The 26,200-nt window shown below is 34.3% G+C and overlaps 1 long non-coding RNA gene across 2 annotated transcripts in view; it reads right to left on the bottom strand.

The window, feature by feature from the left end:
* The window catches only part of LOC138918350 (uncharacterized), a 167,388-nt gene extending 142,886 nt beyond the window's left edge, over window positions 1–24,502 (bottom strand). For both annotated transcript variants that reach the window (XR_011427686.1, XR_011427687.1), the window contains exons 1-2: window positions 23,950–24,502; window positions 22,751–22,892 (exon numbers count right to left, since the gene is read on the bottom strand). This is a non-coding gene — a long non-coding RNA (uncharacterized lncRNA). The remainder of the gene's footprint in view (window positions 1–22,750; window positions 22,893–23,949) is intronic.
* Window positions 24,503–26,200: the final 1,698 nt, after the last annotated feature.

The following is a 26,200-nucleotide window of genomic DNA, read 5'->3' as shown; positions in this document are numbered from 1 at the left end:
AAAGCAAATGCTGAGTACATAGGAAAAAGGAAATAAAGATAAGAGTAAGAATCAATGGATGGGGAATAATAGAGGTATTAATAATATATAAATAATAGAGAAAATTAACGAAATCAAAAATGGCTCCATGGAAGAACAATCAAATTGATAAACTCTTAGATAGGCAAATTAGAAATTACTAATTTCAGAGATGAAAGCTGAGAATTGTGGTAGATGCTACAACAATAAAAGGACAATAAAAATTTTATGATGAATTGTTGGCTAATGTTTGACAAGTTAAATGAGATGAGAAAAAAAATCCTCAAAAAATACGCTACACCTAAACAGATTCAAAATTAAAGAGAAAATGAAAAATCACTATATATCTTAGAGAAATAGAACGTGTTATAAGAATTCGGTCAACGAAGCTGACCTCAGGCTCAGATGGCTTCAAAGATGACTTCTACCAACTATTTAAGCAGAAATGCCAACATCACACAAATTCTTCCAAAAAAGCATAAGAGGATGGAACAATTCCAAACTCATTTCATGAGACCAACATAACTCTAACACCAAAGAAAACATTTACACAAAATAACAAAATGAACACAAAACACAAAGAGGGAGTAAAAATAAATAAAAATGTAAACATCTCTCATAAATATAAATGCAAAATTATTTAAAAGAATATTAACAAGTAAAATCCAGCAATATTTAAAAAGCTTACTAGACGCCAAAAAAGAAGTTTTTATCCCAGTAACGCAAGATTGGTATAACATTTGAAAATCAATCTTATATTTTACCATAAAAAGAAGAATAAGGGACAAAAAAACCTGTGATCATTTCAATAGATGCTGTAAAAACATACAACAAAATTCAGCAATTAAAAAATTCTTAACTAAATAGAATATTTCTTAAAGTATTAAAATAATACTTAATATTGAAATGTTGAACACTTTCTTCCATAGACCAGGAAAAAGGAAAGGCTGCCCACTTCCACTACTTCTATCCTACAAGGTACTAGAGCTCTTCTCTGATGCAACAAGAAAAGAAAAAGAAATAAAAAAAGAATAAAGATAGAAAAGGAGGAGGTAAAACTGTTTATATTTGCAGATGACATGATTATTTACATAGAAAGTCCTGAAGAATCTACAAAGCAATTACTAGCACTAATGAATACATCTAGCAAGTTTGAAAGAGAACAGGTTAATAAATATCAGCCATAAGTAAACGTAAAAAGAAGTGAAGAGAAAACACCACTTAAAATAGCATCCATAAACATAAAGTGCATTTGAATAAACTTAATAATAGATAGGCAATGCTTCTGCATAAAGGTGTACAAAATATTGCTGACCTAATCGAAGGCAAACTAAACAATTAGACTTATGTATGGAAGATTCATTATCGTTAAAATGTCAATTTTACCCAAATAGACTTAGAAAATAGACTTATAAATTCAATGCCATCCAAATCAAAACACCAGAAAACTTTGTCTGTAGAAATTGACAAGTTAATTCTAAAATTTATATGAAATTACAAAATAAAGATTAACCAACGTTATCTTGAAAAACAACGTAGAAAGATTTACATTACCTGACTTCAAGAATTACTACAAAGTTACAAGATTGTGTGGTACTGGCTCATGTATTGACAAAAAGATCAATGTAAGTAAATAGAGAGCTCAAAGATACACTCGCATTTGTACAGACATTTGACTTGTAAAAAGGGTGTCACATTAGTAAAATAGAGGAATAAAATTTTTTCAATAAATTTTTCCAGAGAAACTGTATATTCATATGGAAAAATAAAGGGAGAGAAATTTGACTCCTATCTTACATGATGCAGAAAAAAATGATTAAATATGGGTCATAGACTTAAAGGTAAAATCTACAAGCATAGAAATTTTAGAGGAAAACATAAGCAACTATCCACATGACTTGGAATGCACAAGCTTTTGTTTTGTTTTTGTGTTTTTGGCTAGTTCACAAAAAGCAATAACTATACTTACATGAAAATCTTAGAAAATCTGTTTATCAAAAGCATCAATTAGAAAATAAATGTGTAATCCATAGACCAGACAGAAATATTCACCAAAAATTATGAACAAGGTCTGGTATCTAAGCATTTACAAAGAACTCTTACAACTCAATAATAAAAGGACAAATTAGCCAATGGGGAATAAATGGGCAAAAGACTCAAACAGAAACTTAAAATAAAAAGAGATATGACTTGACATAAGGCATATGAAAAATGCTCAGTGTCATTATTAATAGGGAAATGCAAGAAATGTAAGCTACAATCACAGTAGATACCACATAATATTTCATACCATATATATATAAATTACTTCAAAGAGATAAAGGCCCAAACTGTAAAATTTCCAAAAGAAAACATAGGGGAAAATCAGATGACTCCGGACTTGTTAAAGAAATTTTAAATAGAGCACAAAAAATGAAATACTACAAAATAAAAATAAAATAAGTCAATAAATTGGACTTCATCAAAATTAACATTTTGGCTTTCAAAAACTCTACTGTGAAACTGAAAAGGCAAGCCACTGTCTGGGAGTAAGTACTTTCAACATCTGCATCTGACAATGCACTTGTATTTAGAATATATAAAGAACTCTCACAATTCAATAAAAAAGATGTCAAACAACCTATCAACAAAAAGATATAAACTATTCCCCCATTTAAAACAAAATATTAGGGAATTTAATGCAAAATAGGCAGAGATTTAAAAATGAATAAACAATCAAAAACTCCAAAAGCCTTTTCATTATCTTACTTTTGGTTGATGGATGCAACACTCTTTCAAAATTCTCAGTGGCTCCTCTTATTATTTTCATCTAATCAATGAATTCTCTCAGTTTCATTCAAAATAACTTGTTCGTCTTGGTCATTTCTGCACATCGCTTCTACTCATCAGGTATTTTCAAAAGATCGCTGATAGATTTTGACGGTACTTGAAGATGTGAGTTGATAGGCAAAGCTAAACTGTGGAGAGTCCTCTGCAGTTTTACAATATCTTGCTAAAAGCCCCTTCTCTGCATTGCTGCCTGGCTGTAGGCTCAGTGTACACTGCGCCATCGTGTGACCAGACATGCTTTCCTGTGCGGTGGATGGTGACAAGTGGGCAGACTGCCTGCAGTCAGACACCATGGCCACAATGCAAAGAACTTGAATACAGGCGTGGACACTTTATGCATTTCACACACAAAAACACACTCCAGAAAAAGAGAAGAAATAGTGTATATTTGGAAAATGTCATAAAAAATCAAAGAACAAAGTAATTCCCTTTCCTCTTTATAGATGAACATCATTTTCCCAGTAACCTTTCCTCAGGGCCATTCCTGCTTTCATGTCTGTATTCTACTCAGCCTGCCCTCTCCTGCGGTGTCAGTAAGCCCTTCACCATCCATCCTGGAGATACAGCTTCTGCAGCATTGACTAATAAGGGCCTAATATCATTTAATAAACAGAGGGTAAGCTTGACTCAAATGAAGCTTTTATTACTTCTGTAGTACATTTAATAAAAAGGTTACTTAATTTAAAAATAATTAAATTTATTTTAAATAAATAAGACAATAAGAGGGAAAACAGACAGAGTCATAGCATAGCAAGTACAACTTTTAATGTAATTGACTGAGAGAATGGGACTCCTTCCTGGGAACTGGGAGAACAGCGGTGTCTCAAAAGAGGATTAGGTGCCACCTGACATGGCCCACTTCATCCCAACCCTTTTGACTAGAAATGTGCCAATTTTCTCTCCATCTATTCAAATTTTCACAGTTCCTCAAGAACTAACAGTCTAAGCTGTTGTTGACTGTATGTTTACCTAATCCTCACATTTTACCTATGTAGGTCTTATCTGCTCAATTAGGTTAAATTTGAAGACTGAGATTTTGTATTACATAGAGAATACATATGCACACAGAATACACATACACGGAGAATGGTTCTAGCCCTAAAACAAGTAAAAGTTTTTTTTTAATTAATGACTCTAAAAGTAGGTTGTATCTGTATCAAGGAATCAATTTTAATATTCTCAAGTGATCTCTTATAAGCTTACACTTTTTATACTCACACAATGATTTTATTTCTTTACGGTCTTTGCTTTTTAAATGACCTGCTGATCATGAAAGCTTATATTGCCTTTGTGAAGTAACACCATATTTTTCTGGTTAATTGTCCATTGTCATCTTTGATGCGTCATTCAACATTAAATGCATTCTAATAGTTATTACACCTTGATAATATATACATTTCCATTTCAAAATAAAATGAATTAAAAGCAAAATGTTTCTAACACATGGAATCATCTAGTGATAAAAACAAAATGTCTTTTAGGCAGAAGAGTATTGTATAAATGATTTCCTTTCAAATTCTTGAGTGGAAGGCACCATATATACTATCAGATTTTTTTATAACAGGATTGTATAGGGAGCTCCTGGCATCCCTTTGAAAGCAGACTTTCCATAGTCTAGGACAGAAGAATTTTGCTAAATTATGCTAACACAACTCAAAATTTAGGTTTGTAGACAAAGCACAATTTACTGTATATTTGCTAAATCTAGAGAAAGTGGATGAGTTATACATAAGAACTTTTAACAGTTAGTGTGTATCTAAAGCCTGGACGGTATTAGACCAATGTGGTAGGAGATTTCTCCAATAAATACTAATTTGAATAAGGTAATACTGAGAATATGTCTTAAACTGCCAAAATGCAGAGTCATCAGGACAGTAGAATACACAGATGTACCAAATGAAAATTCTCCCCATGGTAAAAATGTTTTGAGTCATATATTCATTTAGGAGCCTATATTCAAATATATATATATATATATGTATACATTGAAATTCCTCTTTCAGCATCATCTTTTCGAAAATAAGATAGAGTATGTTATTCAAATATAGGTTTGAATCTGTTCTGTCACTATCTGTGTGATCCTGAACAATTTACTTAACCTCTCTGATCCTCAGTTTCCATGCATATAAAATCTTGATAATGAGTTCTCAATGTTTTGGGAAGAATTAACATATTTTTTTTTGCTCAAAGTTAAAGATTAGTTAAAGAGAGAGAATTTGTTGAAACTTGGAATTTGGCTACACAATTGAACCCTTAGAAACTGACAGAGTGTAAAAAAAAAGGAAAAAGTACATAAGAAAGTGTAAACAGCATCCACAGTGAGACTCATGACCTTCTTTGGGACTTACGTCTAAGATCTCTGTGGAATGAATTTGGCCCAACAGTTCTCTTATGATGATAACAGTTCCCTTATGTATAATTCATGCTCCATAATAAATCCCACGCTGGAAAATCAGCCCCAAAGCTTCTTCAGGGAAACAAAAACCATTCTAACTCAAAAAATACAGGATACACTAAACAGAAATAGTATTTTCAATGCTATTTATATCTTTTAAATTATAATTAATTGAAGTAAAACTTTAATACTGTAATTCTAAAGTCATATATGGCTTTTGATATTGATAAATAATTGTCAGGCACTGTACAGCAAATTTAAATTAAATTTAAAAGTAATAGATATTTGGCCAATTACCTAATTCATTAATAAGGAAATATTCACATGTGAAGAAAATGATATTTTATAGAAAATATAAATAGCAGGAAGTATAATAGGCCAAAGCATATGTAGTAACCACTCATCTTTAAAAATAGAATATTATTAACAGTTTTAAGGACCCAACTTTGTTACTTCTTAATTGCATTCCATTTCTCTACCCCTGTGGCTCTCTCATCAATATTAACTGCTTCTCTGATTTTTCTGTTTATATTTTCCTCACTTTTACTATAATTTTACCACAGATGTATGTATACCAAAGCAATATATTATTAAATTATATAAATATATACATGCATGCAAATTTCCTATGTAAATGGTATAATGCTGTTTACACTTAGTGTATTGTTCCGCCACTCGCTTTGTGCGCCTAATTTATGTTTGGGAATTCCATGCTTATTTATCCCTCTACCTCTCATTTATCTACTCTTCAATAAGAGTAGCACTGACTCAATGTGTCAAAGTGCGAAGTCCAAACAGGTGGACTATTTTCCATTTTTGTCTTAAAATCAGTATAGCAGTGATATTCTTGCAGATGCCTCCTGATGCCCATTTATGTGAGACTCTCTTTGGTACTTTCCTGAGACTGAAAATGCTTGGTCACAAGCGTGCATATCTTTCAAATTACCTGGATAGTGTCATACTGTCTTCAAAGTGTTTATACTAATATACTTTCAAAATGCTATACGCAAAATCCCATCGCTGCATGTTCTCACCAACAGTTGGTACTTCCCACATACTCTACTGTTTGTTTGATATAAAATTATATTTCATTTAATTAGAATTTCCCAGATTACTAACGAGGATGGGCATTTTTCATGTATTAATTGACCACTCGTCTCTTTTCTTCCATAAAATGGCTGTTCATATCTTTTTCTTTTAAGATTGGCACCTGATCTAACATCTGTTGCCAATCTTCTTTTCTTTTCCTTCTTCTTCTCTCTAAAGCCCCCCAGTACATAGTTGTATATTCTGGTTGTGGGTCCTTCTGGTTGTGCTGTGTGGGACACCACCTCAGCATGGCTTGATGAGCGGTACTAGATCCGCGCCCAGGATCCAAACCAGCAAAACCTTGGGCCACTGAAGTGAAGCACACAAACTTAACCACCTGGCCATGGGGCCAGCCTATTTTCATATCTTTTGCACATTGAATTTATGTTTTAAATCTGCCTTGATTTTTCTATGACTTTTTTTTCTTTCTTCTGTTTTCTGTTGAGTTTGGACATATTCTTATTCCAGTGTCATTTTTTTTCCTCTTGTTTTATTTATCTCACTGATTATCGAAATACAGTTTTGTCTAGTATAAAGTTCTAGGTTAGCAGTTCTATTTCCTAGTGTTTTGAATGCATTATTCCAAGATATGTTAGTTTTCTTTGTGATTCCTTTGTATGTGATCTTTCCTTTCTTTCTTGCTGAATTTAATACTTTCTCTAGTTCTCGGCACTCTCACTGCAATAGGACTAGATGTGGTTTTACTTTATTTTTATTATTTTGCTGAGGAAGAATTGCCCTGAGCTAACATCCACTGCCAATCTTCCTCTTTTTGTATGTAAGCCATTGCCACAGCATGACCACTGACAGACAAGTGGTATAGGTCTGTGCCCAGGAACTGAACCCAGGGTCGCTGAAGTGGAGTGTGCTGAACTTAACCACTAGGTCACTGGGACTGGACCATTATTTTATTTATTATTATTAAAATTCACTGGGCTATTTGAACTCAAGCTTTTGAGTCTTTCTTTTTTTTTCTGGAATATTCTCAGATATTATATCCTCAAACTATCACTTCCCTTTCTGGAACACTGTTTAAAATAATATTAAATTTTCTCATTTTATTCTACATATATCTTAAACTCTCCTTCATATTTTCCATCTCTTCTTATATCTGTATACTGCATGAGATGTAATTTCATAGGTATATCTTGTGGTTCAATAATTTTTAATCTATCACAAAATCTGCTATATTACTCCCAATTGCTCTTTATTTCAATTATTATTTTTTTTATTCCTAGAAGCTCCTTGGTCCATTTTAAAAATCTTTCTGGATATTTTTGATAGTCTTTTAATCCATGATTCTTTGTTTCAAGTTCATCTTTAATTTTTAATAATTTTGTACATAATTAACCATTTATGTTTTATTTCTGATAAGTCCTTTTAAATCCTTGAATCTTTTTCTTATATTCACTCATATTGACTGACTTCTTTGTCTGTTTTTTTAATTCTTTATTTTGAGTTAATTTTACCTGAACATTAGCTTGAAGGTGTTTATTGAAGAGGGTTGCATTTAGAAACTTTGAACCGACCTCTGTGTGTGTCAAGGTATACATTGTCTTCACTAGAGATCTTCCAACTGTATGTACACTACAGATGTAAACTCTAGACCTAAGTGAGAGAGGTCTTCACTACAAAACCCACGGGAGACCATTTTAAATTCGGAGCTAAGACACAGGCAGTTATTCTTTGGGTCCCTTTGCTCACAGTCATATTTGAATTCCTTCACTCCCAGTCTTTCTCTGAGACAGTGGTCTTCACTGTCTAATTTATCAAGTTATTTGCAAGAGACAACCCCTCCTCCTTCTGCAAAAAAGAAAAGTTTTAGTTTTTCCTAACACTGATTCAACTAGCTATTTCTTTTTTTGTTTGATCGTTTCTTGGGGATTGTCTTTAATATTCTGTGAACTTAGCAAGACATTTAAAATCACATTTGCTATAATTTACCCAGAATCAGGATATTTTTAAGTAGGATATCCAGTCCAGAGTACTTCTAAAAGCAGAAGTCAATTAAGTAAAATTGGCATCATTTGAGATTTTTGATAATATACCATAATTTGGCAATGAATTGTAACTGTTTGACATGCTTTCTGTTCTAAGGATTTCTAAAGAAAAGCAACTGTTGATATAAATAGTGGAGTCTTCTCTTTAAAATCAGCTTTTATATGAAAATGACATTATTCATCTCATCTAACATTCAACGAGGTAAGACTTTCTATCCTGGTACCATTCAAAAGCACATCTCTGACATTTAGTAGAAAACACTTAGTCATTTGTTTTACAAGGAGACCTTGGATTTATCCATGAAATCGAAAGGAATGTGAAAAGTAAGGCAGAAATATACTTCGGGTAAGACAGACTGAGAGAGAAATGATTTCATTTCAAACATTCCCACCAAGTGGGGCTCAAGCAAAGCTCTGTGGGAGGCACACATTTACCAAAGGAGGATGGGCAGGAGGAAAGAGGAGAATTCTCCCTGTAAGTGTAACTGACTGAAAATTAACTTAAAGATGAAGATTAGAAACTACAGCTGGGAAAAACAAAAAGAACCAATTTTAGATATCTTCTAAAATATATCCCAGCTTCAATTTGAGTAGAAATGTATTCAAGTTAAAGGAAAATAATCCACTTCTATTTGAAGCTTCTTCAGTTTTGGAACGTATGTGATGTCATTCATAAACAGACGCATCATGAGCATGCATCCCACTTTTAAAATTTAAACTGTTGCTTCTCCAATTCTCTTATCAATATTTTCTAAGAAAAAAGACACACCTTATACTACGTATAATTTATAGATATTTTTCTCTTGTCATAGGGATAAACCTGAATGACAGTTTTCACTAACGTTAACTTTTTCATTGTTTTTCTGTGAAATTGCTTTTGATGGGGGATTACTCTGAAGAGCGAATTAATAATAGATTAACACTTATTGCAGTCTTATTGATTATAAAGAAAACATAGTTGAATTTCTTCATTTTATAAACTAAGTATTGACAACTAGAGCACTTGATTAGCACAACTGATTTCAGTGGCAAAACCTTAGCAAAATGTCACACTCTAGCTACTTTGCCTGCTGACAGTGATACGTTTTACGGCAATTTGTGCTGAGAATTGGTGTTTCCTCATAGACATTTCTTGCTGCATGATCTTTTGCTCATTTCCAGCTGTGACACTAGGCTATTAAACTGCAGGTTTGATTATTTTCAGAGCTACTGACATATACCATTAAGGAAATTGGAGGTATGGTGGTAAATATCACTGACAAGACCACAATGTTCATAGATCGACTATGTGGACATACCCAATAATAAGAGATCCTGTTAGATTAGATTTTAGAGAAGCTTCATTATATGCCTGAACTTAAAAATCCCTGAAGAAAATCAAATAAGTATGTTTAATTATTTTAAAACTAAAAGGAAAGTTTTCAAGATTTTTCCCCCAAAGATCTGCCTTTTCACAGTCTAAGCAGATTTTAAGTGTCATTTTGATATTTGGGGCAGGGAAGGCATTTCTTTGTTTTTTTAAAAATTTTTATTGAGCTAATGATAGGTTACAATCTTGTGAAATTTCAGTTGTACATTATTGTTTGTCAGTCATGTTGTAGGTGCACCCCTGCACCCTTTGTGCCCACCCCCCACCCCACCTTTCCCCTGGTAGCCACTAATCTGTTCCCTTTGTCTGCATTTTTAAATTCCTCATATGAGTAGAGTCATACAGAGATTGTCCTTCTCTATCTAGCTTATTTCACGTAACATAATAAGGAAGGTATTTCTGAAGAGAGCCATTAAAACAGAGATTTGGATGAAGTGATGAAGTAGGACAGGTAAAATCTTGAGGAAAGGCATTTCTTGTGAGGGTAACAGAAATTGCAAGTGCAGCTTGTTCAAGGTAATAAGTGGGATTAGAGGGCAGAAGATGAGTTCAGAGATGTTAGCCATGATATTGAGTATGAAATTGATTCTAAGTGTGGTTTAGAAAAAGAATACAGAATTGCTAACTGGAATATTCTTTCATAATTTTTTTTATAACAATGTTAGTGTTTTTTAAGGCAAAGAACAAAAGTGAACATGTAAATTAAAAGTTCTACCTCCCGAGGTGAAGAGATATTGGGCAAATTTGATCTTGTTTCTCTTCAAATAACAGAAGAGGTCCTTCCCAGTGTACCTGGTTAATCAGAAACTGTGTTACTAAAGAGAAATTTTATGTCATATGTGATGTTTTGAGGAATGAATTTATGTGGTCTTTTCATTTGTCTTTATAATCTATTGGCTATTTGATTCATTTTGGGAAGAATTACACACATTTTATCAGATAAATGATAAGTGATTTTGTAAATGTTGTCGGCATACAAGAATTGGTTCCTTTAGCAGTTAATAAACATGTAGACCTTTTAGAAAAGATTAGGAAGTCTCCATGTCTTCTTAAAATAAAACAGCGAAACAATTGTTCTCTTTCCACACCTACAATCAGAAATATGTGGTTTTCTGTTTGTTTGTATTGTTTTTTGAGAAACTGATTAATTATCCACTTGTGTACCTAGACCGTTCTTACTGTCTACATAAATGTGTAGCTATGGAATGAGCTTACTGCAAATTTTACTTTGGGTTTTATCTTTCTGGCTTGAAATAGAAAAATCAAAAACAACTGTCTGACATCCTAAGATGACTGAAGTTAGGGGCAATTGTAGGTTATGTATTTGGTTAGAACACATATTGGCTTGAAATATAATTGAGTTAGCACTGATGGTTAGAAGAAAAGTGAAAAAAAACCAACATAAGTTATCTCATTTGGCTGAAGGACTAAGTTTCACATTACAAGAAAAAAACAAAAATAAAAATACACATACACAGTACACCATTGTGTAATGAACAAAAATATTTTAACTTGATATACTTATTTTCTCTAATACATTGGTTAATTAAAATAATTGAAGTCAATAATTAAAGTGATATCTTTTCAGAAGTAATGAAAGAAAAATAAAATCAAATTTTCAGGGATTCCTTCTTTAAATAGGAAAAGAAATGCCATAAAAAATGATGCAATGTAAGTGAGGGACTTCTGCTTTCAGATATAATGGAGTAGCTTGTACAAACCAAATATCCCATCAAAAGCAGGCAGGAAAAAATGTCCAATAAACTATAATAGATGTGAGAGAGAGAGAATACTTGTTTAAAGGCATTTGAGAAGTACTGGGACAAGCTAGACTTGTGGGTAAAATTTCCAGAAAAGAATAAAAGGTGAGACATCATTCTGCAGTCTCTGGTAACCTCAGGACATTTGCACATTCTGCATATGAGGCAAGATACTGGAGATCCAGGCAGAGTGCCTGGTCAGAGTGGCTACCATTAAAAGGCAGTAAAATTGACTATGTTATAGGTAGTTTCCAAGGGTTAGAAAAGTGAAAGTTAGAGATTTGTGAAACTAGAGTCTTGGTGTTAAGGAGGGAGGGGAGTGTCCAAGATATGACCTGCACAATTTGCTGCTTTTCCTCTAAAGTTATTTACTACATTTTGCAACTGCATAGAGCAAGAGGCTAAAAATGCAGATTATATTTTCCAAGTTCTGTACAATGAGGAGTAAATTTTAGTTCAGGATCAGCCATAGGGAGAACTGCAAACGTCCCAGGTTTTCAGAGAGAGTCCCTGGAAGACTTTGCCCCAGAAGCAGAGGCAATCCAGAGGCCGGTGGATGGAACATTGCCAACATTGCAACGCAGCATTTAGACAGCTTTGCCCTGATTATATTGAAGTGATCAGCCCCTTCTATCTGCCTGAAAGGGTAGACATTCTTTGGAAGAAACAAATCACCCCAACCTCCAATGGCTAGCATGCAATCACAAATTTACGAGCTGTGCCAAGAAAAAGGTTCCAATACCACTGATTTATAAGTACACTTAGTAAAGCTTGAATGAGATCATTTCTATCATTATCAAGAGAACACTGGTACTTAAAAATAATTCTAAAACCAGTTTTACAAGAACTCTAAAGTGAAAACTCCAAAAACATTATTAAGGAAATTTAAAAACAACTAAATGAATGGAAAGGTAAATCATGTTAATTGACTTCCAGGCTCAATATTTTATTTTATTTTATTTTACTTTACTTTTTTGAGGAACATTAGCTCTGAGCTAACTACTGCCAATCCTCCTCTTTGTTTTTTTTCTGAGGAAGACTGGCCCTGAGCTAACATCCATGCCCATCTTCCTCTACTTTATACATGGGACACCTATCACAGCATGGCTTTTACCAAGTGGTGCCGTGTCCACACCGGGGATCCGAATGGGCAAACCCTGGGCCGCCGAGAAGCGGAACGTGTGAACTTAACTGCTGCACCACCGGGCCGGCCCCAAGGCTCAATATTTTAAAGATATTATTTTTTCCACATTATTCTACAAATTCAAACTAACTCAAAATCCCAACAATACTGTATATATCTATGTATGTGTGCGTGTGCATGTGCGTGCGTGTGTGTGTTTATGTAAACTGTCTAGCTGGCTAAAATTAATGTGGAACTGCAAAAGACCAAGTATAGTCAAGAAAATCTTGAAGAAGAGCAAAGCTAGAGAATTTTTACTGTTAAGTACAATGGAAAACAACATGGTGTAATTAAGACAATGCCACGTGGGTATACATAGAGACCAGTAGACTAATGTAATAAAGAGTGCAGACCCACACATCTAGGGTAATTTGGTTTGTGACAAATGTCATACCATGGTACAGTGAGGGAAATGACAATTATAAATAAATGCAAATTAATCTTGCCCCCACCATAGACCATTTGCAAAATCAATTTTAGACTGATTTTAGATCTTAACATGAAATGTAACCACATAAAACTTTAGGAAACAAACATAGAAAATATCTTTTTATTAGTGAAGTAGGAAAGATTTCTTAAACAGGACACTAAGACCACTAAATAAAATTAATCATTGGACTCTATTAAAATTAAGAACCTGAGTCTACCAAAAGATATCATAAAGAGACTGCAAAGGCAAGACTGGGGAAGATATCTATTGTTCATGTATCTGGCAAAGATCTCACTCATATCTAACCACATCAAAATCAGTAACAAAAAGATCATTGGCTCTGCAGAAAAATGGACAAAAGTCTTAAACCCACACTTTACGATGCCATCAAGGTAATAAAACGGAAATATGCTTAAGGAATTGATTTATATTGGGGAAATTCAAATAAAAACCACAATTACTACTACTATGCATCTACCAGAGTGACTAAAATGAAAAAGATAGATAATAGCAAATGTTGGCAAAGATGTAGAGCAACCAGCATTCTCAGACACTAGTGAAGAATGAATTGGCAACCACTGTTGAAAAGTGTTTAACAGTATCTAATACAACTACAGTATGTATACCCAGAGACTCAGCCACTTCTCTCCTATGTATATCCAAACATAAGTATGGATATGTGTTTGTCAATAGAATGTACAAGGATATTCATAGCAGTATTAATAATAGTAGCCAATGTTGGAAAGACAAAACTAAATTTGAAAATGTTACTGCTTATAAAAAATGGTAAATCTCAAAAATACAGTTTTGAATGAAAGAACACAGGTACAAATAAGTATATGTTACATGATTCTGTTAATGAAAATGTCATGAAGAAGTAAGACACATCTATAGAGTAAGACATCAGAATAGTGGTTACCTGATGTTAGGAAATAGTGATTGAGAAGTAGGCTTTTCGGATATTGGTCACGGTTTCTTTCTTACATTGGTACTGATCACTGGATTCACATGTTTGTAAAAATCAAGTTGTACACTTTTGAATTGTGCAATTCTGGCATGTATATTCTAGTTCAATAAAAAACATTTAAACAATAAGATGGAAAAACCAACAAAAAATGGATTTGACCTCTTTTGTCAAAATATCTTAGCAAGAGAAAGGTCATTTCTACTTCAAAAAAAGGATTTATATTCAGAATATTGTGGTAATATATACAGGCAATTTATTCATAGTGAAAAGACCAGAGTGTTCTTTGGCATGTACATATCCTAAAACTGGGCCCACCTTCATATTTGATAATGAGGTTTGTTTGTTTTCTATGTTTTTATATAATGGTTTTTAATCTCCTCATTCATTTCCCCATAGGACTTTGTTCCTTTGTCTCGTGAAAAGGCATGCGTTTGTAAGTCTGCAGTAAAGTATAGCTGATTGTAATGACTAGAACCTTGTAAGCATCTGTTAGGGCAGAATGACTTGCTTTTAAAGCAGGCTCACCCTGCCTACTGGGCTCCTGCAGATGCCACATACATAGGGACTGTGAATAACGATGATTTCAAACAGTTCTTTTCGATGTGGATGATACATTGCCCAATGCCTTCTTTTAGTCGTCATTTTTTTAAAAATAATTTTATGCACAGTGACTTCACTAGTGTATATTATTTAATTTACAAGAACGCAAAAATGAATTATTTTAATAGCACAAAAGTAAGAGCAAGACTACTACTTCAGATACTCAATTCTCTAGTGTACATTTTTGGAGCACTTTCAAAGTTGTCATTCTACAGAGAAATCGCCATCCTTTCAATCTCATTGCCACCAGAATTGAACTTTAGGGCATTATCAGAAAATATCAAGTAGTATTGGAAGATTTTTAAGTGTGAGTAAATGACATGATTAGAGCTGAGGATGTCTAACCTGGCAGTAGACTGTAGGCTGGATTAGAGAAAACAGTGCCTGGAAGAGAGAGGATCAAACAAGATATAAACAGTAGAACCTAAACAAGAAGTCACTACGACTTAGACTAGGCTGGTGGAGGTAAAAATGAAAAGTAATGGTGAAATACAATCAGCAAATACGAAAACAGATGTTGGGAACCAGGCAGAGGATCCATCTGAGGTTTTGTGCCTAGCTAACTGGGGGAGCTGAGGGTCTTCAATTTACAATCATATGCCCTGTGTAGATTTGGAATCTACTTGGAGACTTCCATTCTTTTATTAACTCACACATTAAATGCACCTCAGCACTGCTAACCTTCTAATATTTGATCTTCGGCCCCAAGATACTCGAGGTGCCTCTCTATAAAGGCTTAATCAGGGTGAGGCAAGGGGAAGGAGCCAAAGTCTTCTACTAAAGCAATGTCCAAGGCTCAAGAGAGAGGGATAAAGGAAAAAGAAGGTTGAAGTTGGAACAGTTCAGTTTGCGACAATGCATGGCCTTTCCTCTTCTCATCTCTGAACTTGTAATGGCACAGGGGAGGGAGTGCCAGCTGGAGCGGGAGCCACTACCCAGGCAAGTCCTTGTCCTTAAAAAGGGAACATTGACTGTGTTGACTGGTGCCCTTCTCCCAGCTCTTTGGCAACTTAGTGGAGACGTATGGAGCACAGAAAGAATGCTTGAGGAAGGATGTACTGAAACAATAAGGACATTACATTTCTCTCCCAAATCCTTTCTCTCTCTCGTTTTGACAAACCAAAATTTCAGGCTATAATAACATGCTATAAATTCTTTTATATTGAATCTGACATTTGACATTGACGGGCTTAAAAACATGTAATTCAGAGAAGGAATATCTGTGACCTTCAAAATCTGAACATGTGCCTGTGATAAGTAAAATATGATCCCAGATGCCAGGCCAAATTATATTATTAATTAAGCATTGAATGGAAGGATATTTTAATGGATAGAATCAAAACTGATTTCTGTAACAATGAAAGTTCAGTAAAATTGTGATGCTGAGGGAGTGAAGGCAGAGTCTTAGGAATTATATTCACTCTGCACCAAACAGTATTATTAGGAACACTGTGAAATTCCCGGCAGTGATTTTATCAATAAGTGTGGTTTTTACGTGATGGTGCAGACCAAGGCCATGTCCAGACAGCCCGCTGAGAAATGACCCATTTTATAGCGAGGAACAGATACTTCGCCAGCTGGACAACGTAAATCAGTCCCTTAGCCTTAGAGATTGTGATGGCAGAGGCAGCTCTGGGTTGGCCCGCAGCCATTCGTTGCAAAGCAAATATTGCTTGTTTGCAGGATGGCTTCCTCATTTCCCTGTGTCAGGCTCCTGACAGGAAGATTTGTAAGTATGTACGTTTGGCTGTTACATGCAAACTCACCAACTTCCTTATTTGCCTGTGGTTAGGAACCCCAAAGTGATTAGCCTGATGTGAGAAAAAAAACTATGGCCTCTTTGTACTAAGCTGGCTACTCAAAGACAGTCTAAATATTAATAAAAAGTGACCAAAGTAAAATTCCACAAATCCTGTTCATTGATAGACATTATAACACAAACTGGGAGAATGTACGAGTGTGCGTTTATATGCATGTATGTCTAATAAAGTTTTAGCAGGCAGAGTACAAAGAACTCCTAAAAATCAATAAATAAAACAAAATGTAAAACAGCGCAATAGAAAAATAGGCCAAAAGCATGACACAAAAAGAGACACATAAGGCCAATTTATAGCTGCTGAAAATCAGTATTAACCTAGGATATATAAATTAAAACGAAAATGATAAACAGTTTTATACACTCTAACTTTTCAAAATTAAGAAGTCAAATAATATAACCATTATTTTATACATTTCATATACATAATGAAAATGTAAACCCCTACAGCCATTTTGGAAAATAATCTGGCAGCATCTCATAAAGCAAAATATATGCAGACACATTTCCCAGCAATCCCATTCATAGAGCTATCCTGAAACCTTTGCCTGCTGCACCATGTACAAACACATGTTCTCATCAATACAGTTTTTACTAGGAAAAAACTCTAGAAACCATCCACATTCATAAGTTGTGCTATATTAACACAATAAAACACTACACTGCAGAGAAATTAATGAATGACACTTGCACAGAGCAACATGAATGGATCTTGGAAGCATAAGTTTGAGTGAAAGCAACAAGTTTTGCATTACAAAACTGCCTGTAGTATATCATCTTCCATTAACCAATTTACAAGAAAAACTAAGCAACTTATTGTTTTGAAAAACATACGTATGATAAAATATAGAGGGAAGTAGAGAGAGAGAAAAATCAGCAATAGGTAATACACGTTATTGACTATATTTTAGTCCTTGTACTGGGTGGAGGTTAATGGTTATTACATCATTTTACTCTGTCAGTCATATTTATATTACTTCTATCTATTTGTGTTTATCCAGTACATTGAAATTTGATAAAGCAAAAATAGAGAAATTTAAACTGCTATACACAACTATTGTTTTCTTAGTACTGGGACAATATCAGCTTCTTTCATTAGACAGTTCACTTCGCATCCTGTATGAGAAAGAGGATACTCCATATCATTTGTCACAGACATATTTTGCATTTTCTTACGATTTTCTATTAAGCAAATCAAATAAGAAAGCTTTCACTGTAGGGATTAGAGTTCATTACATATGACAATATGTTGAATAATATGTTGCAAAATAAGCAGTTTAATGTTGGGCAAAGTAAAAGATAATTGGTTATTTCTCCCTTTGTAGACAATCCTATAGAGCATGGAGGGCATATCTGAGTGTGTTGTCTTCAGAGAGGAAAGAAACACATTTTTGTGAATATGAAGTCTATGTTTACACGTAGATTTTTATAAACTTAAAGAATATATTTTTAAGCGTCAAAATTGAAAATTCCTCATAGTCATGCATATTTTCAGACTCTTTTTTTATAGTCTCATAAAAGATTAATGGAAGACCTATTTTATGCACTTCAATAATCCTTCGAATGGAAACTGGCTTTTGTGACATTGCTGGCTCTTCAATCACATATTCATACCATTTACAAATGGATTTATATTTCTTGGGAAATTGTAAGTTGCCACTTTCATATAAGAATATGTATATATTCCAAAATAGTTAGCCAGATGTATCTTAATTACATCATAGCTTTAACTAATTAAAGAATATTACTCTGCCAGTTTTAGGTAAAGTTTAACCGTTCTGTTGAATTGGGGTATAAAGGTCCTATCTGTGGCTAATGGAGCTGACATGATTTGAAAAGGATGAAGTTCAGCACCATACAAAACTTTACTAGTGATCTGTATGACAAGACTGCAGCATGAGAATTAGAGTATCTTAGAGATGAAAAAGGGCTTGCAGGCAAAATCCAGGTAATCCATCCAAGCAAGAGATTCTGTCTGCAACATTCCAGAAAAGTTAATTCATTTAGCAAACTAAATTAATATCTTTTGTTCAGTTCAAACATCTTTTTCTTAAATATAGTATAATAATATATAAACTAAGTAACTAAAATTAGAAATATATTAAATTAAATTTGCCTATCAAGTATTACTTTGATTTTAGTGTTATTCACCATAAGATAAAATTCAATTATGGTAGAACGCATACACAAAGAATTTGACATTCTTTCTCTGGAATTCCTGTGCCGCATGGCAACTAATCATCAGTTACAAATGATGCATAGTTTAGTGACCCATCGGAAAAAGCATTGCTTCTATACAACCGAACCAGATGCTAGTAGTTTTCCTCTTCTTGTTTTATTCATTTTCATATGTTTTCATATATGTTCATCGTGCACTATTAGGGGTAATGGGAAAGATCTTCCTGATTAAAAAATCAAAATAAAACTTATCTTACAACCAACTAGAAGATGGGCTTTAAACTATAGGCAGGCACAAAAAATGTAAACAGAATTGCCTGATAAAATTATATTGGAAATAAGACTAAAGTATAATGAAATAATCATTTACCAGATATTAATATTGGATACTTGACCCTCTAATGCAGGGCAAACACTCGGTACCTAGGACAGACTAAAACCAAAACTAACGCGGTAATTAAATAACTAAGTCAATGTCTATTATTGTTCTTGTTGCATTTTTGCTTTTGAAAACAGAAGAGGGAAAGTTGGACTTAGAATTCTGGAGAAGGGGCCGGCCTGGTGGCTCAGCAGTTAAATGCGCATGTTCTGCTACATGGCACTGCTTGTCAAGCCATGCTGTGGTAGGCGTCCCACATACAAAGTAGAGGAATATGGGCACGGATGTTAGCTCAAGGCCAGTCTTCCTCAGCAAAAACAGGAGGATTGGCAGCAGATGTTAGCTCAGGGCTAATCTTCCTCAAAAAAAAAAAAAAAAGAATTTTGGGGCAGAATAGGAAGGTGCACTTGAATAAAAGCAAGAATTAACAAGGATGCTGCTGAGCACAAACTTAGCAAATCTGCATCGCGAGACAGATAAACCCACAGATGGAGTGGTCATACCCCACAGTGCACTAAACCAGCAATTCCAGTATAAGGAGTCTGTGCTGTTATTGTCATAAATTATTGATAATCCATTATTGCAACCTCAAAATCACTTTCCAAGATTGATTCTCAAACCTTTCAACAGATACTGTTTGGAATCATACAAATAGGGAAAGAAAAAGGATAAGCGTGTGTGTGTGATGTATATACAATTGAAGGAAACTAATATCCATCACAGGAGAAATTTTTAAGTAATTTGTGTTAATTTTATACACTAGAATAAAATGTATCTATTAAAAATAGCTACATTATATTACACCTGTTGACCTGAAAAACAGCCCATGATGCATTAAAGGAAAACATAGTATTTCAATTAATCCAATAAAAGTGATTGGATGAAAAGAATGTGTGTGGGTGTGAGAGAGAGATTAAATGTATTTATATTTGAAAAAGCAATATAAAAATGTTTGTCCCAAATTTTTATTCAAAAACTTGCCCCAATTTTTGATTCAAAAAATAAACATATATAGAATGTCCCACAGTGTGTCTTGCAAGAAGAATATAAAAATGAGTGTATTGTGATATTCTTCCCTTTAGGTTCTAGTTGCAGAGATGTCCTTCTAAGTATTCAGCAAAACAGGTTTAAACAATGTAATGTGTACTCCTCTAGTTGCACATAATTTAAAATTCAAAATGCTCCAGAGCTGATTAATTACATATAAATTATATTTTTCTTTGTGTGTAGCTCAATGGGTAATTATACTTAACTACGTTGAGGGAGAATAGGAGTTGCATGTCAGAGAATAGGAGTTCCTAATATTCGAAATTAAGAATTTTAAAAGGTTTCAAAAATAATTTTAAAAACAGTATTTGACTTGTAAAGATTCCTAATTAGCCAGAAAATTTTGCATTGGCTCTGTCCACATTTAATAATAATGTACATCTGCTCTTTGATGTCTTCTGAATGTTTTTATGTTAGAAAAACAGAGGAATCTGTTATTATAAATGATTCCACTTAACTTTTTCCGGCCACTCCTACACCCAGAGAATAATCCTGTGTATAGACTGTGCATAGGCAATTATCTCAATGATTATCCTTTTAATTTTTTTATTTAACTGTGAGTATCCATTTCTTTTAGGCCATATATGATTCATTCCCTAATATTTTCCAGTTCTATAGACAAGTTTTGTTTAGAGGTTTTAAACTTTTGTGACACTTTGCAGTCAATTTCAGGATAAATTGAGTTTCTTTCCCTTCCTGGGAGATAAAGGATTAGCTTCCCTGCTTCAGTGACAGAGCTCTAGGAGAGTGTGAAGTAACCGCTATTTACCACGAAAGCGCTCACCTGCAACTTAACTTTGGCTTCAGCAGCAAACATATATGAGTTAATTTGGTGGTGATGTGATGGGTGTGAAATAGATGGGAGACAGTTATTTTCACCTGTAGAAAATTCTTGATGAATACCTAAATATATTTTGGACTTTGAATTAAACTGTTACTCCTGAATTACAGGAAGCCACCTCATTATACAATTAATATTTTCTCTCAAATTGCCAGTTATTATACAAATGAATCTTTTCCATTGAAGCTTTTCACATGCAGGGTTGAACAGGGTAATATCTACCCCATTATCCCATTGTCTTTATAAACTATCTGCAGGCTGCTACCTAGGAAACCTGAGTGTAGGAGGAGCTGTTCTGAGAGATTGCACATGGCTCCAGTTGCCAAGGAAACTCGTGCCTTTTTTCCTGCAAATGTGCAAAGCAGTTTCCTTATTAGGAATTGGGTTAACAGTGTTCTCAAAGGAAAAGCTGAGTGAGGAAGGTAGTAAGCTCTTTTCATACATACGAACTGAATTGTAAACTCTGTAAAAATGGTGATGAATTGTTTTCAGCATGTAGGTTTCAGTGATAAAAGCAAAGTCTTGTGGATTGTCACACGTGGTTTTTATCTGACATAATCAGAAACATTAGAAAGTGGAAAGTCTTGCTTTTAAATGAAAAATAGACCATAGGAGTATGGAGAAAATGAGTTTTTTCTGAATAATAAATGGCAGATACTGACCATGTATGGTACCTATTCAATCCATATGAGTGTTGAATACATACTTTTTAAATGACACTGCATAAAAATATGTTCCCTTAAATACTTTCATATGTAGCAATTCTAATTAATTCTTTGTTTAGCCCCTTTTTTATTACATCACTCTGTTATTATTGTGCTAAAATCACATATTTCATATTCTACTAACAATCCATTTTTTATTCTGTTGGAGTAATTAAAATACTCTAAAATATAAAACCCCAAGTCAAATATAATAAATATGACATCAGCAGGACCTATCACAATTTGTTGTCATTTATTAAGACATCACCTATCACCTATATAAAGCAACTTTAGTCAAAATTTTGTAATAATATTCTTCAAAAGACCATAAAAAGTATGGACTATGGGAGAACAAAAGCTCAAAAAACAAGGATCTCTGCATACTTAGCAAGGAGGCTATTTCTTGAAAATATTAGCCGTGCTCTCTATGTTAAGATATTAATATTGAGTCCTTAGGCATCCAACCTAAATGCAGAGGGTTATATGTAAGCATTTTATTGAAAAAATAAATGGTCAAGTTTAAGTTTCTTCCTCTTGGGATATAATTCATGAAGAACTATAATTCTTTGAGCATCCTATCGAGCAGCCAAGGTGTGTGAGAGTAGGCACCTTTGTGTATTGCTGATAGAGTATGTATCTTAACAGCCTGCATAGAACACAACTGGGAAAAATATCTTAAGTGCCTTAAAATGTTATTAGTTTTCACTGGGCTCAGTAATATTATTTTAAAGCAACTTTCTAAACAACTATGTATACAAGGATACTAATCACATTTTTTTATTTAAAAAAAATCTAAATTCCAACACTAGATATTGATAAAGTTATGCTAACAATATATAATAGACACTGAGCTGATTTCAGCCATTAAAAATAAACATAGTGAGAAAAATACACAATCACATGGAAAATATTCATTATAGAATAAGCTAAAAATAAAAGATATGAAAAATTTGGCACAGGAAAATACTGGAAGTATATACCCCAAAGTCTTAGGTAGTTTTGTGTGTTACTTTTCCTTTACGTTTTTCTACTTCTGCCAAGTTGTTTGCATTGAACATTTATGACTTCCGTATTTAGAAAATGTTTTAAAGTGTTATAAAGGCCAACATTTATGAAGAGTTTAAATAACATAAAGAAATACTTACAATATAATGTCAATAAAGAAAAGCAGGTTAGCATGGTGTATAGGCACAAACATCACAAGGACAACAGCCCCATTGTGGGTCACCATCCTGGAACTGCTGAGCAGCCTGTTCTCAGCCATTGCTCAGAGAGAAGTGGGGCTGCCTGCAGGAAGAAGACACAGCTGTTAACACCAGCTAAGGAACTGTGGGCAGTGGCACCTACAGGGAGTTGATAAGACTGAGGCATTGGACGTATAGAACGCAGAATAAAAGAACCAAACTCCTGAAGCCTCCAGTTTGGAGTAAGATGCTTCTAAATGAGAAGCCCCAAATCCTGTCAGGTGAGAATTTCTAGAAAAGGGATATTCGTGTGGAAAATTCAAGTGATAGGAAGGCAGGCTTATGCTTAAGAACTTGGGGAACTGTTGTGTCATTTGTTCTAATTTCATGGTTTTTTTATTTTTACATTTTTGTGATTTATGTAAAAGCAAATGCATTTCACTAAGATCTAAAAACTCCTAAGTATTTTCCTAATGAAAGCAGCATTAAAATATGAGATTTGGGGATAGGACTAGAGTTTGAGAATCTGTAACTAGCAAGCAGGCTAATTGCTATGTGAGTCCTAAATAGCCTTATATACTTTGTAATACAGGAGTCCTAAATGGTTTCACACAAATGCTGCACCTGTAAGACATGTATTTGGAATATGAGGTGCTGTGTTTATGAAATACCCCTCTCCAAACATGCTGGCAAAAGACATATGCCCTTGGATGAAAGCATCTACCAAAAATTATAGTCTAGCTGATAGAACAGATGAGAACAACGTTGAGCAGAACCCCAAGTGAAAGATCCTTTCAGAGATGAATTCAATGGCAGATACTACATAAAATTACAAATCTTTGTTTTTGGAGTCTATAGATTTAAATACCAACATATAATTATGGAAAAATTAGTGACTCCAACTTCAGATGTGCAACCCAGTGATTTCAGTGAATGCTGAAAGCAATAACAATCCACCCATCATTATTTTTGAAAGGTTCCAAAACAAGCAAAGGGGGTGAATACAATATTTATTCTAAGGTATATCTGTGGATATCTACCTGCCAGAAACACCTACCTAATAACAGTCACTCAGCAAGGAAGACATGAATAAAAAGCATTGAGAAAAATTAGCAGTCACTCCATCATGGGAGGAACTGAAAAGGGATTGCTCAACTCACCTGGACCGACGAAGGTATCTCAGTGGATCTCACAAGCTGGAAGAAATACATTTCTCATGTAAAGTAGGAGGACACAGTTTGAAATAAACTCTAATTCCCAGCTTGACGATAATGTTCCCGGACACTCTTGCACTGAAACCATTGGGGAAGCTTGTAGAGCTCTTATGCAAGTTTCTAACAAAACAAGGAGAACAAGTTGGATGCCTAGGAGGAAACTAAAGCTAAGAACCAGCTCTCTGGAACAGAAAAGCCTGGCCTGTAACACTTGCCAACGTCAGTAGTGTAAATTCTTCTGCCACAGCCAGTTTTATGCTATCAATAAGACATGGTTGAATGTCAAGAGAGGATGGAATGTGCATAGTTGGCTCTCACCAAGAGGTAAGAGCCAGCCCCGCCCTACCGCTGAGAGCCATTTGTCCTTGCAGCTCTTAATGAAGGCACTAGTAAAAAAAATTTTTTAAAAACACCACAAAATAAAGTCCACGCAGCTGGTGTGACTCATAGTTTTATGTTAGAATGCTCCTCTTTTAAGCAGTATAAGAAGAATAAATTGAAAGTCTTTACCTAAATAGGAAGTAAGGAGTTTCCTAGGCCTTCGTATTCTCAGATTTCCAGTAACCTAGACCCAGTGAAAACACATGGATAATACAGAGGAGTCACTAATGTCTGCAAACAATTTGAGAAGTATGGTAGTTGTAAAAGCATACACACTATCAGTAAGAAAAAGAGAGAGGTGATTAAAGCAGCCCCAGGAAAAAGTTTCCAACTTTTTTCATGTCTTTTAGTGAGAAAACGTTGTGAGTGCTTCCACAGCGCCAACTGGGTGACCTCATATGCATTTTGCTTTACAGTTGTTTGAGGTACTTGTCTAATACTGTTCCACGTTTACGTCCATTCTTCTGAAAATTCAACTGGATAATCCAAAGAAGTTTCCTATAAAGGGAAAAGTCATACAAAATAAAATGAATTATCTGGTACACTCAGTTAAAATGCACTCTAAAAAGGACTGTATAAACACATAAAAAACAAATCCCATGAGAAAGTTCAAATATTATCATGAAGATTGGGATAGACTGATCTGACATGGAAAAGGCTGAAAATAGCAGAACTCAAGCTCCAAGAGCTTTCTTTAGTAATAGTGCCAGGTTTAAACACTAAAACCAGGAAATTTTGTTGTCTTAAAAACTATACTGATTTGGGGATAAACTTTTCAGAGATGGAAAGATTTAAGGAAGAAAGAAAAGGAAGAGAGAGGTATATTTGTGACTGTCACATGGAGAAAAGTAGAAGTGTGGCACATAGTGAAAACTTTCCAGTTGAAATCCTTTTAAGCAAACTTAAAAGGTTGAATACTTGTGCTAATCTCTGTCTAGAATTTACATCAGGTTTACTCGACCATGGCACTATTGGCATTTTAGATCAGATAATTCCTTGTTGTAGAGGACAGTTCTGTGCATTTTAAGATGCTTACCAGCATCCCAACCCTCCACCCCCTCTATATCAGTAACATCTCTCCCCCATCCCAATAAATGACAATTAAAATTGTCTCCAGACATTGGTAAATGTCCCTTAATGGGCAAAATCGCCCCTAAATGAGAACCATTGACTTGTATCTAATTGAAAGGACTTTTATTCACTTGTGTTTGTCTGAAAACATTATTTTATGAGAATGTAACAGACTAGTAGACATTCAGTTTGGCCATAATGATTTCTCTAGAAATTTTGTTGTGAGTTTTGCCTGAAATAAACATAATAATAAGCCAACATTTACATTGCACTTTCTCTGTGTCAGCCACTACTGTAAACACTTTATACAGATAAATTGTTTAATCCTCACAATAACCCCATTTCAAACATGAAAAAACTGAAGATGAGAAGTTAAGTTGCTCATGATCACGCAGCTAATAATTGGTAGAGATGAGAGTGGTACCACACATTGCGGTTCTAGAGTTCTTGTGTTCTCGCAATATACACGGATAGAAAACGTCCATGAAATCAACTAATCTGTGAAATCTATGCCTTCTCATGTAAAAATATTAGAATGATTCAGTTACTCTGAGCCCTGGTGATCTTTTGCCTAGATAGTTGCAATAGATCTCCTGAATGGTCTCCTGCTTCTACCCTTCCTCTTCCTCTGTAGTCTCTTCTCCACAGGACAGTGAAGCAACCCTTTAAAAACATAAGTCAAGTTAGATCACTTCATCTCTCAAATGGCTTTGCAATGGCTGCCCACGTCCCTCAGTGCACAAAC

Source organism: Equus caballus, chromosome 17 (assembly GCF_041296265.1).
Source record: "Equus caballus isolate H_3958 breed thoroughbred chromosome 17, TB-T2T, whole genome shotgun sequence".
Taxonomy (NCBI): Eukaryota; Metazoa; Chordata; class Mammalia; order Perissodactyla; family Equidae; genus Equus; species Equus caballus.
Note: the sequence above shows the minus strand (reverse complement) of the source record. Positions and strands in the feature narration are given on the sequence as shown.